At 59.3% G+C, this 5,602-nt stretch overlaps 1 non-coding gene across 1 annotated transcript; it reads right to left on the bottom strand.

The window, feature by feature from the left end:
- Positions 1-5,184: 5,184 nt before the first annotated feature.
- On the bottom strand, positions 5,185-5,289 carry LOC133069797 (U6 spliceosomal RNA). Its single transcript, XR_009696010.1, has one exon. It is a non-coding gene; the product is annotated as a U6 spliceosomal RNA (small nuclear RNA).
- Positions 5,290-5,602: the final 313 nt, after the last annotated feature.

Here is a 5,602-nt window from a genome sequence, read left to right as displayed (position 1 = left end):
GCAGGGAGAATCAGAATGGAGTGGTCACTGTGTCCAGGACAAGGGCTGGGGAGATGAGACAGCAGCACTGCCCACTGCTCAAGAGGAGGAGAGGAAAAAAAAAAAAAAGTATTTCCTGGTGGTCCAGTAGCTAGGACTCCACACTCCCAGTGCAGGGGCACAGGTTCAATCCCTGGTCAAGGAACTAGATCCCACATGCTGGAACTGGGAGTTTACATGCCTCAACTGAAGATCTGGCATGCTGCAATAACTAGATAAATATTAAAAATAAAAAGTAAATAGAATTATCAGGTGGCCCAGTGATTGGGACTCTGAGCTTTCACTGCTAAGAGCCTAGTCTGATCCCTGGTTAGCAAACTGAGATCCCATATGCCTTGGCAGATGGGTCCCAAGGCCCCAGACTTGGGATCAGAGAGGGACATCCCGGAGAGTCCAGAGGGTGTCATGCTGTCCCAACCTCTATGCCCACCTAAGTCCAGGGACTGAAAAGTAGAGAGGAGGAGCAGGGAAGGGAGAGGGGCAGGAGAAAGGGGTGGTGGCTGGAGGAGGGGGAGAGCAAGAAAGATGAGGGGGAGGCAGAGCAGAAAGAACTGGGCAGCAGGGTGAGTGGTCTCTACGGAGCCCACTCTGTGCTGCTGTGGGGATGGCAGGAAAACCCCCATCCTGTCATCTTGGGTCCCTGCATGCCCATCTGAGGGTGGAACTAGGGCTCCCCTGTCCCACAGGCCACCATCAGCCTGATCAGGCCCTTCCTCAGGGACATCAAGGCCGCAGGGCAAGGCCACGCATCAGGACACCAGGCCAGTGACTGCCCCAGCTGTCTGAAGTTTTGGGGTGCAGCCCTGTTGCCCCTGGATAGTCCGTAGGTCTTCAGGGTGTGGCAAGGCCTTCCCTGGAACTTGCCCTGTGGCCGGGGCCTAGAGCCCTATTTATATGTTTATGGACCGGGTGTGAGGGCAAAGTTGAGGGGAATGCAGGAGGGAGGGGACGGGGCTACAGGGCCCCCATTCCCAAATTCCCTGCCTGGTCTCGTCTCCATGTGAAGCACACAGGCCTCAGAGGCCCCAGGCAGCAGGGCCCTGTGGCCCTGAAGATATATGCCCTGGGCCTTGATCAGCTCTCAGGGTCCCTGAGACCCCAAGGGTCTACAGGATGCTCTGGGGACCCTGCCCTCCCCACCCACCCTCCACTCCTGCTGCACTGGCCTCTTGCATTTTGGGGCCCCCACCCACCACCCAGCCCTTCTCAGTGGGGCATAAACCGGGGCCCCTCTTGGAGACCTCATGCCTGGCCAGGAGGCCAGGCTTCTCCTGACTTCCCGGAGATACTCCCTCCCTCTTGATAAGTGGCTTAGAGCCTAGCCTGTGGTCCCGAGTCCACTGCCACACCCGGTCAGCCGTATCCGGCAAGGGCCAGGCCAGCTGGGTCCCAGTGCCTGGCTCAGAGCCCAGCTCCACTAAAACCTGGGGAGCACGAATGCATAATTCAGATGCCCTGGCCCCATCTGCTCTCCAGCAGGAAATGGTCTGACGGGAAAGTAGGTCTTTTAAAATCTGAATTATTCAAACAATCCGTGCACACGACCAGACTGCCCCTGGGGGGGCGGGGGCCCAGCTCCAAGCCTGGCTTTGCAGGTTCAGGGCTGCAGGGGCGGCTCCCACTGGGTCTGTCTTGTCCTCCAGTAAGCAAGCTGGGGCCTGACCCTGCCTCCCAGCTCTGGAAGACAGAAGATGAGGACAGACTGTGAGGGGAGGGAGGTGGAATGTAGGTAATCCAGAAGAAGCCTAATTAGATCCTGCTGGTGTGCAGAGGTGGGGGCTGCTGGCAGAACAGGGTCAGGTGAGAAGGTGGCTCCCGCCCCTCTCTAGCTGAACTCACCGAGGGGAGCGCCCACTGGGTGCCAGGATGGCATGATGTGGGACGGGTCTGCAGAAGGGTGTGGGGAGAGCAGGGGGCAGTTTTATGTGGGGTGGATGGTGGGAAGGGACAGTCAAGCAGACCCTACAGCTGACAGAGAGGGAGGGAGCCACATGAGTGCCAAGGCCCCAGGGAAGGTTCGAGGCCCAAGGTGGGCATAAAATGGACCAGGTCATGGGTAGTGTACCCAGAAGGCTAACATGGTGGGCTGACTGAACCTCATTGGCCTTGGGGAAGGGCTAGTCATTGCCCTTTGGCTGCCAGCAGATCTTGGAGCACCCCTGGACCCTTCGCCTGGGCAATGGAAGCAGCCCCTTCCTCTCCCAGGGCAAAACTTGCCTCTTCTCCTTGCCTCTTGTGACCTGACCTCTGAGCCTGGGACCCTCCTCATCACCCTCCTTTGGTAAAAAACCAGACATCCCTGGGGGGGCACCAAAACATGGGGGGCAGTGGGGAATTGGGAAGTGCCACCTGGTGGGGGGCCACCATGGGTGTGGGTGGCTTGCTCTTGGCTGGGCAACTGCATCACAGGAGCATGCCCCCTTCCAAGTTCTGGAGCAGACACCCTAGGGAAGTCCCCAGTGGCCTTCTTGCCACTCCCAGAAGGGGCTGTCCTGGGGGGCTGAGACCCAGGGGCAGTGCAGACCATCAGCTCCAGCAGATGCCCACACATCCTTCCCTGGGGACGCGGAACAGGAGAGCCCACCCTCCTCCTTGGGTGTTCCCATAGCAGCTGCATCCAGTCAACCTGGGACTGCGCTTGTGGAGTTGGAAATCCTGGCCCCACAGATGGCTCTGGGGCCACAGCAAACCTCACAAGGGGCTCTTCAGTATCATTTGTGGAGGGAGATGTCTTTGGTTGAATACTTAGGAAGCAAGATGCAACCATGAGTGGGGATATAATCCCCACACATCCCCCCAGAAACGTGTGCACCCACAGGTATGCAAACAACACATGCGAGAGTTGGATCAGCCAGGACTCAGGGTAGGAAGAGGCAGAAACTCAAATAGCTTATCTGGAAAGAGGCTCAGACCCTGAGCTTCAGGCTCAGCTAGGCTCAGGGAGGCTTCTGCTGGGCTCCACCTCCAGAGCAGGGCCTCCTGCGTGGAATGGGGATGTCTGCTGGGGCTGCCTCCCCACCACCCAGCTAAGCAGCCAAGTGCTCCAGAGACTCTGCAATGCTACTGCATGGACCCCAGAAAGGCCCTGAAAGGCCTCGCTCGGATTTCATATGGCCCTGGAGACAGGGGATGGAGGGCCCCTGGCCCTCTTGGACAACATGCACACCGAGAAAAAGCAAATGCTGTCACCAGCAGGCGGAGGGCTGGTGGACAGGGGAAAACATGGGAAAAAAAGCAGGGTTTGGGCAACAGCTGAGACACTCATCAACCAAGCCACGGTGGGTGGGCGGGTTCAAGGCCCACAAGGCCCAGGTTCCGGCTCCTCCTGGTAGAGGCCAGGCAGCCCCAGCCTCTGGCCTGCTCCATCCTGAAACTGGATGCTGGGGGTAGAGCCTAGAGGCAGGCTCTCACCTCCCTTGCTCCCCCCCACCCCCACCCCCACACCCCCGAAGCTATCTCCAGGGCCTCCCTAGCAGGCATCAAGGGTGTGCTCCTGCCGGCCCAGCCCCCAGTCCTGTTTCCTCTCTGGTCTGGGTGGCGCCCTTGGCAGGGAGGCCTCGATTCTTCTGCACTGGAGCTTCCCCAGCTGCCTGCAGAAGGCCGGGCAGTCACCCGCCCAGCCCTGGACCGCAGTTGCCAGAAATGCCTTAGCACACCCTGGGCCAGGATGGGAATTCTGAAACCAAGAGAGAAGATTTCAAACCAGGGGTTGAAGCAGAAACCGTGAGATCCTGAAAGAGCCCCAGGGCTGGAGTGGGGGCACACACAGGCCCCGACACCCACACAGATGAGAAAGGGGAGCCCAGGCAGGTGCCAGAGAGGTGAGGGGAGAGGGAGGCCTCAGTGTCCAGTGTGGGAGGATAGGCCATGGGAGCCTAGTAGATGGGGAGGCCGGAGGGCAGTGAGGAGGTATGGTGGCTCAGAGGCAGCCTCTGCCCCAGAGATGCCTTAGGGCTCTGAGCCCCCAGACCCCTTCTGGGCCCCCACCCTTCTCCCCAGCCTGGCAAGCCTCCTGTCCTCAGTTGCCATCTAGAGGCCTGGCCAGGCTCAGAGAGGGGTCCCTGGGGCCGAGAAGCTGGGACAGGCCCCTAGCTGGCCTGGCAGCACATACCCAGGTGGGCCGACCCTGGCTGAAGCCCAAGCTTGACTGCCCCTAGGGGGGAGCGGCCTGCAGACTGCCTGGCTCCCAGTTCCCGCTGCGGACAGGAGCACAGTTGATGGGGTGGTGGCAGGGGAAACCTGTCCGGGGAAGTGGGGGGCTGCTCTCAGGGCCACCGGGTTCGCCCTGTCTCCAGCTCCCCTTGCCTCCCTCTGCCAGGCCCTGCCTGGGGGAGGGCGCCCAGCTGTTCTGGGATTCCGCTCCCTGCAGGTGGTGCCCTCAGACTCAGCTCCACCAGCACCTGCTAGGTAAACAGCTTGCACCTGCGGCACCGGTTCAAGCCTGAGGGTGCCTGTGACCCCGTACTCCACAGGGCCCTCTCACCCCATCCTGAAGTCATGTGATCCAGAGAAGCCTTGCAGGGCCTCTTCCAGCAGGGCAGCCTGCTGAGCAGAGGGGAAGGGGCAGGAAATCCTCAAGGCCACACGGGCCCAGAGCTGCCCTGCCCCCCTGACCCCATGACCACGGACAGGGCTCCATGCCACCTCATGCCACATAATGCTGGCCACACCGTGTTACCTGCCATATCTCGTCACCAAGTGCCACACCACATCTGCCAGCCCACCCCAGGATTGACACAGTGGTAGAGCTTTGTGCCTGATGCCTGGTAGGAAGGGCCCTAACCTCTGGGCCTACACCCTGGTCACTGTCTTGACTGTCCCACAGCCTTGTCTCAGGTCCTGCCCTGGAGGAACTGTCCCTTCCAACAGAAGACCCCCACCATGCTGCCCCTCCATGAGAGGGAGCAGAGACCCAGCCCATGGCCAGCAACCAGGGTTTCCGCCCTGGCTCCCTAGCTCTGGGAGGTGTCTCTACCAGAAGTCCCTCTTGCAGGGCAGCTCCCATTCCTGTCAGAAGGGAGATGCCTCAGGAGCTCCTGGGGACTCAAAGTTCCCCCAGAGAGGTTCTCCCTCATGAGCTACTTTGGTTTTGAATCCTGGTAGAACACACCTAATGTGAAATTGACCATTAAACCCCCTTTTTAAAAAAATATGGAACGTGTCTCGAATTTGCATGTCATCCTTGCCCAGGGGCCATGCTAATCTTCTCTGTACCTGTTCCAGTTTTAGTAGGCACTAACCCCTTTTGATGTACACAGTTCATTTAGCAGGTTCCTCATTGTGCAGCCACCCCCTGCATCCACTCCGAGAACATGGTCTTCACCTCAGGAGGAAGCCCTACCCCCATTAAGCAGTCCCTCCCTGTGCCCTCCCCCCAGCGCCCCCCCTCAACCACTAGTCTCCTGTCTGTCTGGATTTGCCTGTTCTAAGTATTAATACTTCGCATAAGTGGGATCATGCAGCATTCACACAACGTGTGTCCTGCGTCTGGCTTCTCTCACCGAGTGCTGTGTTCTCAAGGCTCATCCATGTTGGAGCAGGTGTCAGGGCTTCATTCGTTTTG

The sequence above is a fragment of the Dama dama genome, chromosome 14 (genome assembly GCF_033118175.1).
Source record: "Dama dama isolate Ldn47 chromosome 14, ASM3311817v1, whole genome shotgun sequence".
Taxonomy (NCBI): domain Eukaryota; kingdom Metazoa; phylum Chordata; class Mammalia; order Artiodactyla; family Cervidae; genus Dama; species Dama dama.
This window is presented reverse-complemented; position numbering and strand designations above follow the sequence as displayed.